The sequence below is a fragment of the Equus quagga genome, chromosome 1 (assembly GCF_021613505.1).
Source record: "Equus quagga isolate Etosha38 chromosome 1, UCLA_HA_Equagga_1.0, whole genome shotgun sequence".
Lineage (NCBI taxonomy): Eukaryota > Metazoa > Chordata > Mammalia > Perissodactyla > Equidae > Equus > Equus quagga.
This window is the reverse complement of record NC_060267.1, coordinates 123,357,600-123,378,713: the sequence shown is the minus strand read 5'-3', so window position 1 is coordinate 123,378,713 and position 21,114 is coordinate 123,357,600. Positions and strand designations below refer to the sequence as shown.

At 40.0% G+C, this 21,114-nt stretch overlaps 1 long non-coding RNA gene across 6 annotated transcripts in view; it reads left to right on the top strand.

The window, feature by feature from the left end:
* The window catches only part of LOC124245141 (uncharacterized), a 372,527-nt gene that overhangs the window by 135,613 nt on the left and 215,800 nt on the right, over nt 1–21,114 (top strand). For 5 of the 6 annotated variants that reach the window (XR_006890189.1, XR_006890185.1, XR_006890193.1 and 2 more), the window contains exon 3: nt 15,216–15,346. This is a non-coding gene — a long non-coding RNA (uncharacterized LOC124245141). Of the gene's footprint in view, nt 1–15,215; nt 15,347–16,680; nt 18,148–21,114 lie in introns of those variants that run through there. The other variant, XR_006890188.1, reaches the window with a different exon arrangement.

Here is a 21,114-nt window from a genome sequence, read left to right as displayed (position 1 = left end):
CAAACAGAAACTCTGTACCCATTATACTCTAACTCTCCAGTCCCCGGTCACCTCTTGTACTTTCTCTATGACTTTGCCTATTCCAGGTACCTCATATAAGTAGAATCATACAATATTTGTATATTTGTGTCTGACTTATTTTACTTAGCATAATGTTTTCAAGGCTCATCCATGTTGTAGCATGTATCAGAATTTCATTCCTGTTTAAGGCTGAATAGTATTGCATTGTATGTCCATACCACATTTTATTTATCTGTTCATCTGTTGGTGGACATTTGGGTTGTCTCACATATGAATTTTTAAATGTCTGGTAGCCACATTAAAAAGGTCAAAAGAAATAGGTGAAGTTAATTTTAATAATATTTTTGATTTAACTCAATATACCCAAATTGTCATTTCAACATATAATCACTGTAAAAATTAACATATTTTTACATCCTTTATTTATTACTATGCCTTTGAAATCCAGTGTGTATTTTGTACTTAGAATACCTATTAACCTGGGCTAAGCACATTTCAAGTGCTCAATACACACATGAGGTTAAGGGCTCCCATCCTGCACAGTGCTGCTCCAGAGATGTGGTTGGGAGCCTTCTCTTTGTGATGTTAACTCTGAGCCTGAAACCTTAGCAATGCAAATTTCCCATTTAGTTTCTATGACATTTAAAGTTGTCTTTTCAATTATCCACAATTAATATGTTTCTTCGTAATACCGGATATTGTCAAAGATGTAGGGGAATATGACATGGTCAAAATTAGGCCCAAGACATATGCACATAAGCTAAAGAGTAATACAAGGTAGTATATTATTCCTTGACAGAGTGGGAGTATTCACTTGCAACTGTATCTAGAGCGAACAAATAGTTCCAAAACTAAGAATTTTTCTTCTGATTTGTGAATTTTTTACATGCAGTTTATGAAAGGTTAAAAAAATCATTTTACTTAAGCACTTAATAAATTATCTTAATTGAAAAGAATTTAATGGCGTGAAATCGGAAATCTCATTGAAAACCTGGGATGATTATAGAAGGAGGAATTAAGAAGAGGCCCATGCATATTAGAATCATTAAGGAAGAAAGGTCCACATGTGTTTATAAAATGACAGCCTCCTGTATGCCACACCCGGTGCTCAGTAAGTGCACACATTAGGTTGAACTGTATGACATTATTAGTATTCAACTGTTTTTGACCTACAAAACTGTTGATTTCATAAGGTTTGATCTAGCATTATTTCATCAGTGTGCGTGATATTAGCAAATTGTTGTTGAAAAAGTGGACTTTGGGGGAGCCTTGAAGACTGTGTACAATTCATGCAGGCAGAGAGGAAGATGGGGCTCTTTCGAGGGGATGAAGTCAGGTAGAGAGAAGGGAGTTAATGTTGTAAGAACAGCAGCAACAATGATAGTAGCCTTTGTTTCTTGAGTGCTTATAATGTGACACACACTGTGCTACACATTTTATATAGATAACTTCATTTAACCCTCATACCAACCTTGTGGGACAGGTAGTTTTATTCCCATTTAGAGACTAAGATGCTGAGGCTCAGAGAGATAAATAAATTGACCAAGATCACTCTGTTATTTCTGACTTCAAAGCACCCACCAACCATTGCTGGGGACTACAGGGTTCCTAGGGTATGGGATATTTCTTTTTAAAGCAGGGACACTCCTGGGCAAACCAAGACAAGTTGTTCACCTTAATGCCAGAGTTCTCACTACTCTTTTATGGTGACTTGGAGCTCTTTGCCAACCAGTCTAAAGAGGCCATTTCAGTGAGCTAAAAACATACATGGCAGGTATGGATATTTTCCCAATTTTTCAAGCTTTCTCAATGTTGACCTGAGACAACAAGAACCTTTTCTTAGTGGGCTGGGACATAGTCTGAACAAATGTCAGGAAGCAAGGCGTCTCACGGTGAAGTTTGGGACAGTGTTTATTGGGGTAGCTTCATGGACTCTCACTTGAATCTCGATGCCAGGAGTTCTTAACCTAGGGTAGATGTTGGGGGGCATCCACGAAATCACATCATTATTTTTCTTACCATCTAACTGAAATTCCGCATTTCCTTCAATTATGAAGGTAGGCAACAAACCACAGTAGGATTAGCTGTGCCTGTGACTTTATCACTTATATAAATGGAAGATATTTTCATATCAGATTACAGTTGTTGAGCTATTTTAAACTCATCCTCACTTTAAAATTAAAGTAATTATCAGACCTCCTGCTAGCCCTTGATATTTAATTTGTTAATAAACACATGTATTACTGATCTGTTTTTGAAAGAAATATTTTGACAAACGGATTTCAATATGATCAGTTCGCTTTGCAATCTTATGACCATAAGATTTATGAAGATTTACGTTACATTTTAAAACATTATTCTGAGAAGGAGTCCATGGCCTAGGAGAGGTTAAGAATCCCTGCTCCAAGCTGAGGGGTGACAGACGAACTGCCTTAGATTGACATCAACAGGGTTTCTCCACCCCTGACACCACCTCACCAATCCATTACTTCTTTAGGGGAGTAACCATGTGCCTGGCTTTCAAGATCGAATCTAAGGTTCTAATTTAATCCAGTTCAGTGGAAGGGTGTTGGGCCACAATTGACCAAATTTAGAAAGTAAACATATGCACCATCTAGGAAGTGATGGGCTTTAAGCTCTGGAAGGAAGAAGGCTCCCCGAACTCAATCAGCTCACCCATGCCTTCACAGGCATTTTTCTTCCCTGACCAATTGTGAGAGTCCCTTTGTGAATAACATGTCTGGATTAGTTTGCTGAACAATTGCCTCTTCTTAGTTAGCCTCTGATTGTCCTTGCTTTTGTGAGTCAAAAATCCTTAATCTTATTTGAATGCAATTTAATTCCCTAGAGAGCTGAGTCTTTAGTCTCTTAGCTTTATAAAGTGAGTGCTTAGAGAAAATGCATGAGAGCTGACATGGTACTCCTTCAAAGCTAGGTCAATCTACCAAGGAAATAATTAGATAAATGTGCACTCCAATCGGGGAGAGGAGGAGGAAAAGAATTTCTCCGCAAATTACTTTTAGGACATTTAAGTGGAATTGAATTAGAATGTCAAGGGCCAGGCAGCTCTCAGGAGGTCATTTGATCTAGTCCCCCATTGCTGGGCAAGAGCACAGATGTGGAAATCTAGCCCATGCTTAAAAAGCTTTAGAAAGGAGAACAAACATTTTGCCTAAGCAGGTCCTGCAAAGTAGGTGGGAGGGGGTTATGGATTTAGAGGAATATTCGTAATAAACCAAATAATAGCATGTAGCTCATTAATTAATTAGTTAATTAATTAAACACATATTGATTGCGCCCCTCCCATATGTCAGAGACTGTTCTCGGCACATCAGTGAGCTTACGATCCAGTGGGGGAAGACCGATAAACAACAAATCTAATAAGAAAATTATCAAGTATGTTGGAAAGAGATAAATGCATGGGAAAACAGAAAAAAAATAGAGCAGGGAATAGAAATGGAAGGGCTGAAGTAGGGGCAGAGAGGGGTATCTTCATAAACTTGTAAACATAAATGAGTTACTACGTGTTAAGAGCTTAGAACAGTGCCTAGCCTGTAAACTCTCAATAAATAACAAATATATTATATAATATATTCAGTAATATGTCTTACATATATGTGTATATATATGACATTTTAGTTAGTACCTTGTATTAGATGGGCTTGTTTGCATTCAGGAGACAGAAATAGACTTTGCCTGATTTAAGCAAAATAAGAATTTTATTAGAAGGATGGGGTGATGGCTCTGATGAACCAGAACCAGAATTGGTCAAGGACCTGACATCTGCAGAGAATCCTTCAGTCTCACCTGCCCAGGCCTAGGCAAGGTGAGCAGAGCAAAGAAGAAGTTCATCTCAGAAAGGAAGTTGGTGAAAGTATGATGCAGTAAAACTGAAAGATAACCTGATCCTAGCTAATAATCTGGCCTAGGTCTACAAGATACATTCGCTTTACGAAAAAAGGGACTGAAGGAGGGTATTAGACACCCCAAATACAGCCATAACCCAATGTGGTGCCAAATTTATTGGATGGGTTTTAATTTAGTAGCATAAAATATATACTATGATTTTCCTATCTAAAAAGTTACCAGATTTTGTTAGGAATGGACAGACTATAATAACAATCATGGTAAATTCATTCTTGGAAACCCATAAATGGATTCTAGAGAATTAGGTAATCTCCGATGAGGGAATTATTGCTCCAAAGGTAGTCAGCTGGGTAATTGATGATGTGAAACCAAACCATACATGTTCTCTTGACTTCTGATCATCTCTTTTCAAATCAAACAAAACCAATGTTGGATAAAACAGTTTGCTCTGCACTTGGCTTCACTCCTTCTCGCCCCTTTCTGCTGCCTTAGTTTCGATTCGTTCACCTGCTTACCCCTCTGACACAAGAACTTGTCTGTTACCCAGGACGAAACCTGACCACATTCAGGCTGAAAGGTATGGGTGCTCTGTGGTCTGAGAGTGTAATTGCCAGTTCACTGTGATTTGCAAAAACCTTCTCATGTGAGACATAATAATTAAACACATAATAATTCTGCTTGAGTAATTTAAACACTTGGTTTGTCCCCTTGCATTTGTTGAAATACACACAAAGGCTGGAATCTATTTGCCACACTACCTCCACCCGCATATTTTACTTCCAATCTCTGTGCACACAGGTTCTCTTATCCTCGTGGAGCTCCTTTTTGGACAGAAATTTCACATTTTTCAATGAATCATGCTTATTTTGGATGTCAACATGATGCAGGTGTGTGAAGATTTAGAGGAAGGATTTCAGTCTGAGATATAAATGATTTGGGTTTCAGATATGGTAGACCAGAGAGACTTGTTTTTTTATGACCAAATGGAATAGTAATATATTTGGACATATGGAATTCACGTTATGTCTACTTTTCTTCAGTGTTGTTGGCAGGATATCCATAGCAAGAGAAATGGCTTTCTTTTCCCTTGCGCTTTTGCTTAAGCAGTGGACAGCCACGAACCAACATTTGGTTCTCACATTGATCCTCTTCTCAGACTAAAGAGTCACAAGCTGCTAGTTAACAGTAAGATCTTCTACTGTCGACTGTTGAGGGAGTTAAAGCTAATCAAATACAGACCCATTACCCATTCTAGACTTTATCATGCTTAGGAAACACCTAGAAGGAGATAGTACTATAATAATTTTATAGGAGGAAAAATCTGAGCCAGAGACACTAAATGTCTACTCCAAGTGTAGAGAATTAGGACCCAGATCTCCTTCTCAACTCCTTAAAGACTTCAGAGCCAAAATGGAAAACAGAGATGATCCAGACGGTGTTTGTTGAAGTGTGATATATTTCCCTATGTCGGTAGGCATAGCTAGCTAACTAGATGCTGATACCAAGCACTGTGCTGAGCTCTTTACATAGATTAACTTATCTAAAATCTCACAAGAACGCTTTGAAGTAGACATTCTTATTGATTTTACAGATGAGGAAACTGAGGCCCAGAGTTAAATCTTTAAATGGCTTGCACATTTTAGCATTAAATGGCTTGCCCATCATCACAAAGCTACCGGGTGGCAGAGCTGGGATTTGAACCCAGGCTGTCTGGCTCCAGAGTCTGTGTTCTTAGCTCCTACACTATACCATCTGGCTTCACATGTGTCTGTATTAATGTATATTTGAAACAGAAAGATAACTAGCTAGTGTTGCTCTGGATAAACCTAAGGTATGCAAGGTACCGGTACTCCATTTGGTACAGGAATGGTCCCCAGATGTGCCCATGAAAGGGTCAAAGCTCCAGTGATGGGATCTTTTACAATAACACATTGGAAGGGTGGGTATTGTGATACTTTACGCCATTAAATTTAAGTCAATTCACCTATATCAAATTTCAGATTAATTTTAAATTTACGGATTTACACAGATATACTGAATATGTGTGTGTATGGGTTTATTCTTTCCAGGGCTATGCTGTAGGGATATTTTTCCTCCCAAATGGCACAAATTTTGAAAGCTGTGTAAAAATGATTAAATTGCAGAAACGCTGATTCCAAGTCTTCTATTTCACAAGTGAGGAATTTAAAGTCTGGATTGGTAAAGCAACCTGCTAAAAGCAACCTAGTTAATTAGTGTTAGCAACGGTTAATGTTTTTTTGAACTCTGACTATGTACCAGGTACCATTTTAAGTATTGTTATGAGGCTTATAATATTTAAATCTACTTACAACTTTTAAGGTAAATACTATTGTTATTATCTCCATTTTACAGAGAAGGAAACTGAGGCATAGAGACACTATGTAACTTGCCTCGAGGTCACATAGCTGTAAGGGATAGAGTTGGGACTTGAACCTCAGTCTTTCTAATTCCAGAGCCCAAGATGTCATCTAGGCAACTCTATTTCTATGCACGTGAAGTGTTAGCAGTTAATTGCAAAGCTAGTCCCTATCTCATTTCTTTCAAGGTCACATGGCCTCCCACGCCCTCTGTTTACTGAGACCAGCTGCAGTGAAATAGAACTTTAGAAGGAAAAAGTGAAACGTATTATACTGAAGTGTACCCTCCCCCCAAAATAACTATTTGAAAAGTTTCAAAATAAATCCAATTCAAAGCAGAAAGCTGTTGAGGTATCTGCCATAGCAGCAAACATTCATTTTAATGTGATGAAATAATGCTATTAGAACACACACAAAAAATAATTTTAATGGGACATTCACAAGTGTTTTGTAATACCACGATAATGTTTTCATAACAATATGATGTAACTTGTTAGAGATGAGCCAAATGTAACTTCTCTAAGAATTCTCCCTCTCGACCTCCTCCTGCTCCAACCCTCATCCCGTTTTGTATTTTTAAATTTTACTAGGCACTGATATCACTTCAATAATAAACAATAGCTTTTAGATAAGTCTTTCATCAGAAAGTGAATCTCAAGATTTTCTTTCTAAACAGTACTTTGATTAACTGCCACCCTTTGGTGATGATAAAATGAAGCCAAGTTAATAACTTTCTGCTCTCACTTCCAGTCGAAGACGGTGGCTGCAGGAGAAATATCAACGCTTTATTTGCAGGCTGTAAAGCCTGACATTCTGATAAAAAAGTGGGACCCAATGAAGCAGAACTGCCATGTAAACATTAAGTGAGATAATTTATGGAGAGTATAAGGGTTTCCTGAGTTTTCTCTCATCACAGTCATATGAGCCACATGTTATCTCCATTTTACAGACTGGGGAAACTGAGGCCATACAACCAATAGGAAGTGGAACCCAGGTGAGCACCCACATCTGGCTGCTTGTAAATGCACGCTCTTGCTGTCATTTTGTGTCAGCGCAGGAGGAAAGTTGGCAATGCTCAGGGGAGTCCTTGGAACACCCACATTCCTGATTACGATCCTCTCCTCGTCACTTCGGGTTCGGAAACACTTTTCCTGTGATTAAGGAACTGAATTAATTATTGACGAGGCAGCAGGCCAGCACATAGCAAAAATTCCGCTCAGACTGGATATGTTCCTTCTAAGTGGAGAGTTGGGAATATGGTGGAACATTGTTTTGCTCTTCCTTTGAGAAAAGACTTGGACAATTGGTCAGTGCCTGGCAGCCTATTCTTTGGGCATAAATAATCGCTGCCCTATTTAAGGGCTGTTACTCAGGCCATTTGGTCTGTTCTTCCCACAAAGTGTGGTGCACCTAAAGGTATATCATCTCCAAGTAGAAAGTAGAAATCTCACAATGAAACGTTTTCATCATTGAATATGGGGATGTACCACAGCTCAAAGAAGGACTTTTATTTATTCCAACCAATGGGTTTAATAATGTCTAATCATAAAAGGGACTGACTCCAAGATCTAAACTGCCCTCAGAATAGTACTCAAATGCCATACCATGGCCCATGAGGCCTTCCATGATGTGTCCCTCCAGGCTCTTTACTTCCCCAGAAGGTCGTGATCACCCCAACCTCAAGGCCATTGCTCTTCCCTTGGCTGGAATGCCTACTCCACTGATCTTCTCAGGCTTGGCTCTACTTTGTTCCGGTCTCAGGTGAAATGTCACCTTCTCAAAGAGTCCTTCCTCTCTGCTGGGTATGACCTTTTACATAACCTCATAATTTCTCATCTTTACAGCATTGATTGCTGTCTGAATATCTGTGCTTTGATTTCCCGTTACTGTCTGTCTTCATCACTAAAATGAAAGCACACTGAAAGGAGGAATGGTCTCTGGTCTGCAATAGTTTCCTCAGCAGCTAGAACAGCACCAGACATATAGTAGATGCTCAATAAATACTTGCAATGTTAAATTAATGAAACCAAGGACATAAATATAGATTATATAATTGTCTTTTTATTTTTTGTAATGGAAGTGTCCTAAGTTAAAAGGGAAGGGGAAGTTAAAAGTTAAATGGGAATGGTTATCGGTGAATTTATTATTAGCTAGATCTTTTTTAGTCTTAACTAAATTCTCTTATTTCCATTCAACATCACCTCTAAGCTCCCTCTTTCCAGTTCTTGAGCCCACTGATATAAGCCATGAACTGCCTTCCACACCCCAGCCCCTCATCACTTCCCCCGTTTTTGCCAATCTGACCATGTCATTCTCTAGCTTAAAGCATTTCCATCAGATGCCAGTGCCCTTAGGATAAAGTCAAATTCTTTAACATGACTTGGAAAATATTTTACAATCCTGCCTGAGCTCATATCTCTAGCTTCCTTGCTTGTCCCTCAGTTCCCTTCCTCTCTAGACTCCAGCCATTTTTCCCTCGGTTTCCTGAAATCACCACATTCTCGCTTGCCTCTGGGCCTTTTCCCATGTCCCATCCCTCTGCCTCCAATTCACCAAACTAACACCTATTCATCTTTCAGCTTTTTTTTTTTTTTAAAGATTGGCACCTGGGCTAACAACTGTTGCCAGTCTTTTTTTTTTTTTTCCTGCTTTATCTCCCCAAACCCCCCCTGTACACAGTTGTATATCTTAGTTGCAGATCCTTCTAGGTGTGGGATGTGGGACGCCGCCTCAACGTGGCCTGACGAGCTGTGCCATGTCCCCACCCAGGATCCGAACCCTGGGCCGCTGCAGGGGAGTGCGCAAACTTAACCACTCGGCCACGGAGCCGGCCCCTCATCTTTCAACTTTGAAGTAGAGACCACTTCCTTCTGGAAGCTTCCTCAACTACCAGTTTCTCCAGTTTGGGCTTCCCCAGTTATACTGTACCCTTTATAGCACTCATCAGACTATAGAGTAATTCCCAGCTTCCTAGTTTGCCTCCCTCACAAGACTGTTTTTGTCTTGCATACTCTTAGACCCTAGCGCTGAGCACTATGCTTTGCTATCACTCGGTAATTTAAAAAAATAATAATAAAATACAGAGATGCTTATTACACGGTTTTAAAGGAAAGCTCTGAATTGTCACTTGGAGACTTTTTACCAACTGTCAAATTGTCTGATAAGCCCACTGGGCTCTCTCCCCTTTTTGAATGATTACCAAGAGGCTTTGTAATGGCCCCAAGAGTCTTAGCTCCCAGACGCTGCCATTTAGATGTAATGTAAGAAGTTCGTTTCTGGAAGCAACATTGTGCCTGGTGGTACCTTTCAGCGTAGTGAAAACTCGAAAAATAGGGTGGTCTCAGCCAAGGGTCAAATTGCAGATACAATGCTTTATGTATTTGGCAGTGCTCTAGAGACAAATACATAATCACGGAGGTATGCGATCTGCTCGGAAAACTCAGGCCAGATAGAATGACATGGGTAGAAACGCACACACACAAACACACATAACAATGAGCACTCTTATTTGTACAAACCACATTAATGGATGGCAGCTCCCTACCTCTGAAGTGATTTATAAATTAAAATAATTGCCTCTTTGAACTGTTCAGATATTAATTGGCCTATCACTAATGTACGTTCAGTCTCTAAACCATCCAAACATTACCTAAACATTTTTATTCCCTTGATTCTGGAAATCCGAAAAACCACAAAAATAGGCTCTTTGTTCTGGTGCCAAGGGTCATAAAGGAAAAGCCATCATCTTTGATGACTTTGCAATTCTTATTCTATTTCTTCATCAAATTAATTCCAAGTGAAATAGTGAGTACTCTGAGTTTGAATAAGTCTTCCCGCTACCCTCCCTTTTTAACAGGCTCATCTCTGAACACATGGATCCAGTTCTGGCTCAGATTTCTGGCAATGAGAGCAAGGCAATTCATTATTTTTTTATTAATTTTAGCTTTGGGTATATATCCCAAACCACCCCAGATTGTGGGCGCCCGACATTTCCTTCCTAAGTAAAATGAGGGAGAAACTAAATTGGCTGAGGCCCAGATGTGCATAGACTGTGACAGGCTTGTTGGGGACCAGTTCTGCAAGGGCGACCTTGCCCTAAACTGAAAGGCAGGCAGAAAAGCATAGTGCTTAAGACAGGAACTTTAGGGCAGTGGTTCTAAACCAGGGGTGATTTTGCCCTCTTGGGGGAAATTTGGCAATGTCTGGAGACACTTTTTGTTCTTATAACTTGTCACGTGGGGAGGTGCTACTGGCAACTAATAAGTAGAGGCCAAGGATTCTGCTAAACATCCTCCACTACCAGGGCAGCCCCAACAACAGAGGATTATCCAGTCCAAATCGTCAATAGTGCTGACGTTGAGAAATTCTGCCTTAGAATCTAATATACTTGAATTTACATCCCAGCTTTGCTCTTTTATGGCTGTTGGACCTTGGGCAGGTTTCTTAACCTCTCTGAACCTCAGGCTTCTCCTCTGTCAAATGGGGATAATGATAGAGTACCTACTTTTTTGACAGTTTGTCAAGCCTGGCACTCGTAAGCGCTTGAAAATATATTCTATTTTTATTCATCTATTAGTGTTTTTAAATGGAGATGCCAATTGCCACAATTTGAGAGGAAACTGTCAACATTTTTTTCAGTTCCAAATCCAAATTTTATTTTTTCTTTATATTAGTGCATATTGGAAGGATTTGGCAATAATTGACTTTTCATGTGATGTGGCTAAGTAATATTAATTTCAAAATATCAAAGACTCATTCTGTTTTGATTTAGTAATAGGAAAGAATCAATTACGAATAGATATGTTTTCCAGCATCCACACAGATCCATGGTTGCTACCCACTTTAATCCAAAAAGTAAAAAAAAGCCCTTGGTTTTTAGTGGGCAAAGACATAGCACTCTAAAAATGCCTAAGAGAATGGAATAAAATGAAAATATAAACGATATTCTGATATTTTTCTATGTGACATTAATATGTAAAATCAGGTTAGGCAAATATGACTTCTATACAAAATTTAATATTTATTTCAATAAAGAAATCAATTTGGACTTACAGTATATTCATATGAAAAAATTTCCTGAAACTGCTATTTAAAATAAGAAGTGTTTTGGTATTACATAGAAACAGTCCACCACTACTGCTTTATATCAGCTCTAAAAATACTGTCCCCAGATAATTTGATATGTGAAATCGCAAAATCACAAAGCCACAATTCCTGCTTCCTCGTTCTAGTCCTTATTTAATGGAGTAGAGAGCACAGTCTTTTGGTCATTCTGCAGATAGGTATTCTGCCAAGGTGGGGATTGGGGATGTAGCATGTTTTGGGACATGCAAATGGTCAGAGGACAGCACAGCTTGGTGAGCTTGGACTCAGAGCTCTGGAGTCAGAGAGAAGTGGCTTGACTTCTGGCTAAGCCACGTGTTCGCTGGTGACCCTTTGGCCACCTATTCAGCGTGCCTCAGGTTCAGTTTCCTCATCTGAAAAATAGGCTGAGAGAGTATTTTTCACCTGTTTGTTGAGAGGATGCTAGTAAAAAGCACTGAGTGTGAGGCTTGCTATTTATTAAGAAAATTGCTCAAAAATGGTTGGCTATATTATTATAGAGCCAGCCCTGGGGGTCTAGTGGTTAAGATTTGGTGTTCTCACCACTGAGGCCTGGGTTTGTTTCCCAGTCAGGGAACCACACCACCCATCTATCAGTTGTCATACTGTGGCCGCTGTGTGTTGCTGTGATGCTAAAAGCTATGCCACCAGGATTTCACATACCAGCAGGGTCACCCATGGTGGACAGGTTTCAGCAGAGCTTCCAGACTAAGTAGGAAAAAAGACCTGGCCACCCATTTCCAAAAAAGATTGGCCATGAAGACCTTATGAACAGCAGCAGAGCATTGTCTGACACAGCGACGGAAGGTGCGAGGATGGCGCAAAAAGACGGGGCAGGCTTCCGCTGTGCTGTACACAGCATCGCTAGGAGTCACAATTGAAGTCACTAACAACAAATATTATTATAATGTCCCCTGTGTTATTTTTATAGTCCAGAAATGGCTTGGTTTTGGAAAATGGGGGCTGTTTTTCTACATCGATGGGAAAATTTAAAAAGCATTAGAAACCAGAGGCTGAATAAACCATATTTCTTAGCATACTGTGTATAAGCTTACCAAATGGAGCCAGCTGTCCCAAAAACAACTTAGGATTGTTGTCGTTGCTTTGTTTTTCAACTTCTGATAGCCAACTGGATGCTTAATCCAGTAGCTGGACAAGCTCCTCTACACTGCATTGTGTACATAGTTTCCTTAGACATGGGGGGTATTAAGAAATGAACCCTTCAATATGCACACATTCAGAGCTCTTTCTAACTGGACTTTACACAAATACATTTTTTTTACAGATGGCTAGTGAATGACAAAATTCTAAATGGTTTTGAAGAAAAGAACACAAATCCCATAGTAAATAGCATTTATTGATTTTCTTATTTAAAAAAATGCATGTTTCTTGTGGAAAATACAAAAAAGAAAAAAGAAAAAAATACGAAACTTCACCTCTAATCTCGATGACCAGAGATAACTTTTCTTGGTGTGTGTTACGTTCCTTCAACAAAATTTTCTTACTTCATTTAATACTATGTTGGGATCGCTAAATATTAATATACTAAAGCAGAGGTCAACAAACTCTTTCTGTGCAGGGCCAAATTGTAAGAGTTAGACTTTGTGGGCCATGTGGTCTCTGTCACAACTATTCAGTTCTGCCCTTGTAGCATGAAAGCAGCCATAGACAGTCTGTAAATGAATGGATGTGGCCAGATTCTGCCCGCGGTGGCCTGGATTTCTCCCACCGCCCGTAGTTTGCTGACTCCTATAAAGAGTGTCATCAGTATTGATAACAGATTATTAAATATAATTATATTAGAGTGTCAGCAGTAGTTACATTTTGTTACAAAAGTTATAAGGGGAAATGTATGACTTTTTAATCCTCTGGGTCTTGGAGATTTCTTAAAGGGTTGTCTTGTTAGCGCATATTTTGGGGAATTACATATAAACAAAAAACAACCAGGCATTAAAGAAAAAAAGTGTTCTGGAGGTCAATTAAAAAGTGCAAGAACTCTTGACACTGCTCATAATTGTGTGTGCTTGTCTCAGCACCATAATTTCCTAAATTCCTAATGTTGTCTGGGGAGCAGCATTCCCCTGCAATGTAGGAAAACACTGCCTGTTACTCCTGGCTATGAGAGAGTCTTTCTGTTGTCTAACATCAATAGTGTGAATCCAGCCCTCTGCTGCAGCTGCGACCAAGATCCAGTCGCTTTCTCAAATAATAATGTCATTTGTTACTAGATTGTTCTAATGGGGAAAAAAGTCCTTGAATTGATTCCTTTGTGTTGAACTCTGTTGAAATGTAGAGGGTTGGGTTATAGGCTGTGCTCCATGGGAAGCTAACTCTGGGACAAATATTAGCATTTAGGAGGGTTATTAGGAAGTGCTTTTGGGATCAACACTTGTGGATACGAGTGGGATGGAAGCAGGATGGGGCAGAGGGAGAAACTGGGCTGGGTTGCATTCTCAGCAAAGGCCTCTGCTGACCCCAGGGGAAGCTCTGGAGCTGGAGTGGCCCTGCAGCATTGTCCTCAGTTGCAGAGAGAGGACCTGGCCTTTATACACTAGCGTTGGCCAGTTATTGGCTGAGGCTGCCCCTGAAAGGGCAAGGCAGCTCTCCTCAGCAGTCTTTTCCCAAAGTGGGCTGACAACCAAGGGTTGCCTTCTGGCAGCACTCCTAGCGGCTGGGAGAGTAAGTCCTTCATTCCTCAAGGGGTTTATGAGTGGCTCATCAGGGTGTCTACCATCTCATAGGTTAAGTCCAGATGAGAAACTTGCTCAAGTCTATGATCTGTTCTTAGTTTGAAAAATCAATGTAGTGATGTTTTGGGGACAGTGTGGAATTTTAAGTCTGGTTTAAATAAACCGTTGGGTTTAGTGACTTCATTGTCATCCCATGAATATCAAGACCTGCAAACCCTGTACGTGCAGGCACTGTCAAGTATGTGTGAGCTAGATACAAAAACAAACTCAAGGCATGGGTCTTGTCCTTGGGGAGCTTATAGTCTCTTTGGGGAATGCAGGAATATGAGTTACAAGGTGAAATGGTGACAGTACTGGGGATGATATAGGCATCTTCGGTGCTAAGAAACCATGGTTCGCTTGACCTAAATGCATGCAAAACAATCCCCATTTTACTTTTTAAGCCATTGCCCTTTATAAATGTATTAATAAATGGTATTAGTAATAATCATGGCTCAATTTCTGCTGAAGGGAAGCCCTGGGTCGTAAACAGAATGCAGATGTTTGGCAAGACTTGGAGGTTGGCATCATGGCCACGATTTATTATTTCCAAAAGACATTTAGTTACTCGAAGTCCCCTGTGCCAGCTAATCCAGCTCTCAGCACAGTGATCTATAATCTTCTTTTGGGTGTCACTTTTTCCCTCCCCTGATGAGCGTATATATTTTACCAGCATATTATAATACATAGCAGATATTACTCAGGGGCCCCATTGAATAAAAATACTATATTAAAAGTGTACTTCAGCTCACAAATGGAATGCAGCTTCAGCTCTTTCTCACCTGCAAGTCCAAAATGAGGGCCCTGTAGAATTAAAAAGCCAAAGTGGGACTTTATATGGGCACCTGGAGGGTGTGGACCAAGTTCAAGATTATGAAAAAGTGTATGTGGAATTCAAATAAGGGCAAAAGAGATCTCATTGGGAACACATAAATGCCAAAATAACTGCTCCCATGTGACATATATGCAAGGCGTATATAACCCTATGGGATTTTATAGTTTGTAGGAAATACTGGACATCGAATATAGTTTTCCGACAATAAGACAATTCTGTACCAATGGTTTCATTTACTCATCCATTTATTTATTCATCTATTCATTCTTTCATCCATTACAGGGTTGCTGTGTTTCACATCTCTAGGCAGCACCATTGGATATCATTGTCTACGTGGATAGTGCCCCTGGAACTGGGCAGTACACAGCCTGCACAGCCCCATTCAGTGACCCCATTTCAACAATATCTACTGGGTGAGTATGTGCCAGGCACTGTGCTAGGCACTGAGACTAGAGCAGTGAGCAAGACAGATTTGGATCTCGCCCTCCTGGAGCTTTATTTCAGTTGAAGTCAGACAAAAGCAAGTAACTACAAAAACCAAATAAATACAAATTGAGATAAGTCCTATGAAGTATAGGAACTGGATCATATAAGGACCCCTAACGGAGCCCTACTACTCTAGGCTGGCGGGGAAGAAATTCTGAGGAAGCACCATTTAATCTTAAGCCTGAAGGACAAGTATGTTTGTAGATGTGAAAACTGGGATAAGGAAGGATGTTTCAGGGAGAGGGAATAATAAGTAGGTTGGGAAGGAGGATGAGATAGCGGAGTTAACCAAACCAGTGTACAGACACGGGGGAGAGCGGAGATGAGGCTGGAGAGGCACTCGGGCCAGACTTTTCAGAGCTTTGAAAGGTGTGTTGAGAATTTTGGTCTTCATCCTAAGAAAAATTGGATTGCTTTTAGCAAGGAGAGTGACTTTTAGCAAGGTCATGCTTCTGCTTTATGGAGAAGACGTTTGGCATGGTCAAGAATATATATGGTTGACAATATGGGGGCTGTCTCAGTAGCACAAGTGAGAGATGATGGTGGCCTGACTAGGGCGACGCCAAAGAAGATGGGAAGAGGTGGACAGATCAAAGAAACTTTTAAATGAAACATCTTAACCTAATCTCATTCTACTATTTGCTGGCCAGTACCACTGTTATTTTTGACCTTTGAGTGCTCCCAGACAATATTAAATATCAACTATTGTGAGTGACTCTGTGAAAAGCAAAATTATTTGATGTTAACATCAAAGACCATTGCAATCAACTGTTGGGTTTGCCTGTTAATACATCGTGTAGCCAATTAAACAGTCATTACCCTTTTATTTATCAGAAGCCTATTTGACAACCTAAAATTTAATCCCTTTTCTCTTCCATAACATGTCAAACCTACTTGTTTGGGATTGTGGTGAAGACGCGAAGAGATAACTCTTAGCTAAGGCACTCAGCACAAGCCTGCAATATGATCATTATTGTTAGCTACTTTTCACTACTACTATTATTCATACCTATATTACGTCACTGGTTTAAGATGAGAAGTAATCACATCTTTTCCTCTAAGTTGGGAACGAGTATTTGAGAAAATTGATACAGGAGTCAAACCAAGAGAGATGAAAATATTAGTTTTACAACCCATGTTCCTGATTTCAAGAACATAGATGGGCTTTTCTGCCCACCTCTGCCAAATCCAGCAGTTGGGACACATCAGCCGAGGAAAGCTGTGTATCTGTACATCACTCTTGCTCTTTTGCCTTCATCAGGGACAGACGGGTTATGAGCAAGGCCTGGACCCTGTACCTGTCCCAGGGGTGTTTACATCGTGGAAGATCTGGCAGAATACTCTCAGCCCTCAGGTGAATCATAGAGCAGAGAAGTTGAGAGCACAGATGCTGGAGTCAGACTGCATGAAAAAACCTGACTGTGCCATTCATTAGCCAAGCAGCAATACACGTCTCTCGGTGTTTCTGTGACTCCGTCTCCTCATCTATACAATAGGGAAGATAATAGTACTACCTCACAGGACTGTGGTGAGGATTGAAAAAATGAAAATGTTGGTGTCTGGCACATAGAAACTCTGATATATGTTTGTAATTATCAGTATCTGAAAAAAGAATACAGAAAACACTGCATCGCCATGCTTCTCCAATCCCACCGACCCAAGAAGAAGAGCAAATAAGGAGTAAACACTTCTGAAAGAGAAGTATTGCTCCTAGGCATTGCCTTCGTGGGGCATTGGGTGTAAAGCCCTTCCTGTGTGCTGAACATCGAACAGAGGGAGTAAGGGGTTACCTCTCATATATCTATCACTTGACACAGTTGACCTAGAACCTCTCCTATCCCTGCAGGTCCCTGTGTCCACCTGGGAGACAAGGAGAAGGGGCTTTGTCATAGTCATCCGTACATCCTTCCCATAACATAGGGCCATGCACTATGCTTTACATCCAAGCACTCGATCAGTGCTTAATAAATTTGAACAGGAGCATCTTTGAGCAATTTTGTTCCTAATGGATTAAATCGTGAGGGGCTATTGCCTGGTGGAAAAACACAGACCCTGAATAGGAAGCGTGAGGCTCCCATTGTCTGCTGCCTTTGTTCAGAACAATCTAGCCCTCTGGATCCCCATTTTCAGGCCCACCCTGAAACTGTAGGATATTGGACACTAACAAAAATGTTCTTAGCACAGGGCTAAACTTTCTCACCTTCGCCTCCCTCATGGTGCCTTTGTCCTGATCTAGAATTTCTGGGCTTCCCTGTCCAAAGCAAAACCAAAGAATTTAGAAGAAGTTTATTATAAGATGAACACTTTGATGTATTTTCTGTCTTCATATGTATGCTCATAAATTAAGTTTAGCTAAATGTACAACATTGAGGAAGGATTAAGTAAAATCTGAGATACCAACAAGGCGGGATATTGTGAGGCCAAGAACATCAGTAAAAATGAAGAGTGTGCAGCGACATAGAAAACATTCACCAAATAACAGTGAGTAGAGCAGAACGCCAAACCGAAGGTATGCTGTCATTCTAACATGAGAAATACGTTTTTCCTTCATTGTACTAGTTGCTCTCTGAGATTATTTGTTTGCTATTTATTATCTGCCTCCCTCAATTGCAATGTCTGTTCAATGAGATTTTGTTCTGTTGGTTTGTATAGCCCCAAGGCCTTGTGGCAGAGTTTGGCAACGTGCAGCCTGCTAACTCCTTGCCTATTTTTGTAAATAAAGTTTTATTGGAACACCACCAGACCTATTTGTTTACATATTGCCTGTGGCTGCTTTTGTCCTACTATGGCAGACCTGTGTAGTTGTGACGGAGACCATGGGGCCCTTAAAGCCGAAGTCTTTCACTGTGTGGCACATTACAGAAAGCATTTGCTGATCCCTGGCTGAAACCACTGACTGACGTGTATCAAGTGCTTAATAAATACTTGAAGGGTGAATGAGTGAGTGAATGAATAAATGAATATATGTAGATAAAGAGTGGGAAAAAATGCAGAGAAACAAAAACATTGCGTTAAAGAGATAAGACTACGTTTGAAAATTTTTTCTTTTTAAATCCTATAATATTTAAGAATGTCATTTTTTAAAAAAAAAGCAGAAGCAAAATTTAAAAAGTAATTCTACTACCCTTGTCTATCATTGAAAATATAGTTTTGAGATCTTGTGGTTGAAGAATTGCTGGAATTCTAGATTATTGAGCTATTCGCTCATGTTTTCATTTTTAGTTCAAAGGCAAAGCGCCCTCATTACTAATTATCCTTCTAATTGTGAGTTAACAGTGGGGAAAGCCAGCCCGTGGGGATTACTTGAGAAGCTATTCCAGAACAGACTATGTGGGTTGTTCAAACATGAATGGAACAGACCCGACTTGTGTGTAGTAATGTAAATAATATTTACCAAACTGGTCATTCATCAAAATTAAATTGATCCAAGGCCCCATGAGGCTTGGTTATCTTAGTCTCTACTCCAGACATAACATTTACCTGATAACTCACAGAGCTCTAGGGCCAGCTCTCTTCTTAGCATGACTCTTCTTACTTTGGCCTTCAAAAGGAGACTTCTTTGTTTAAAACTAAACCTGTTAACCAAGAAAAGAGCAATGAGCCTTTACATTTTTAAAAGATCAAGAAAAGAAAGTAGGAGATGAGACATTTTATTTGTTTCACACAAGGACGAAAATTGGTCTCCCTCACTGGCTCTGTCCATCTCCATGCTCCTGTGAATCTGGTTGGCTCTTTTATAACTATTTGCTCATTTGCTTAATGCTTCTTTAGGGGCCTTTCCAACTAGTAGTAAAAGCCAAAAGGGGAGAAGCAATCTATTCACCAAAAGGTTGCTTTTTCAAAAGACATTTTGCATACTCCATTTCACAAAGAAACAATGGTTGTAAGAGCTCTGGGACATTAATTTTTCACAGGCAAAATATTCATCTTTAAAGCACATGGCCATAGGTTCAAAGAGTAATGTTAAGCTTGTGTATGTTGGCCAGAGCAATGCTATTCAAGACTTCCTCCTAGTTCCCTGTTGCAGCGGAGTTTGACCCCACTGTGTTCAGTGTTTTCCTTTGTATTTCAAAGCCCTGGAATCAAATGTAACTGAGGCTGCAGGTTGGATTGGGGAGGGTGTGTATTTGGGTGAATTTACATGCGTTTACATCCTTAATGAACAGCAATGGTGTTTTTCTAAAGTAACTCAGAAACGGGGTGCAAATTATTTGACCGTTTTTTGCCAAAAGTTAGGAAAGGATCACAGTGCCCCAGAAAGAGACCTGGTCACCTGAGTGACCTCATTAAATATGGCTGCCCCATCCCTCCCAAAGCTCCTATTTGTAGTTAATCATGAAAGTGGCTAGATTAAATACAATTCAATTAAGATGGAGGCTCAACTTGCCTTTTCGGAAGAGAAAATTGAAACGATTCTTAAGCTCAAGGTGACGCAGCTCTTTATAAAGGTTCACTTTGGAATTGACCTTTCTCGAGTGGTGAGGTGAAATATCTTAGCTTGAACTAGGCAACGCAGCAGTCCCCGTAAACTAGCACTGATGTATATAAACACACAGAGACAAAGAGACCACGCTGGACAGAATGCCAAAGACACTCAAAAAGTCACGCCAACAGAAATGGAGCCCAAATGGTATTTTTGAATCTACTTCATAAAGGACATATTTTCTTAGGGCAATAACAACATATCCTTCTCCACAATTTCAAATGTAGGATATCACTTAAACCTCTTTTTACTCCATATCTAAAGCTACAGGAAGTCCAGCAGCCGTGTACTCAGCTTTTATTAGGTTGAGTATATCCAGATGATTTTAATAAAGTTTTAAAAGGACATTAGTTTCCTGCTATTTCAATGAAAACCACTTGCAAGATGAATTTAAAGCAATAGATCTATTTCTTGTCAACACGTGCCCTTTTTATGTAAATACACCACATTTTTATAATAGCCAACAAAACACACACAAACACAACCATCAACTGCATACAAATAGGACAAAAATGTCACTGCTGTAAATGTTTAAGGATGAAGCAATGAAAGTGTGATGGGTGCCATAGGATTCTGCCCACACTCACCCTTCAGGACTGAGGGTTGCCTTATCTCAACTGCTGAAACCTTGGAGTCTTGACTACTGGAGTCCCTCTCTGGCAATTGTCAGCCAAATCGTACCTTGTCCTGGTCATGCTCTTCTCTAGGGACAGCTCACAATCCAATGTAGATGGGAGGGCAGCGAGAGGTGGATAGGGCCTGGTCCCCTGAAATCAGGTGATCTGAGGGGCCATGGCAGCTGGAAGCATCTCAGGCCTTTGTTGTGACTACATCACAGCGCAGCATCTCCTCAGGCCCGGTTCTCCTTCCTCTTGTCTTTCATAGGGTTTAATCTCAAGAGCACTGCATGCCAATTTCCACCTCAGAGCCGATTTCCCAAAGAACCCAACCTAAGATGATGAAGAATATTCCTTCCCAAATTTTCTCACAGTCACTTTATTTTTAACTGTTTATTATTGGAAACATGCAAACATACACAAAAACCAAGAAAATAATATCTCATCAACCTTATTAACATCTTGCTATGCTTGTTTCATCTAATCCTTTTTAAAAGCTGCATTCTTTTAAAGTAAATCATTTCACCCATACTTTAGAATGTATCTAATATATAAAGATTTTTTTAAAAAAGCAATAACCACAATGCAACTATGA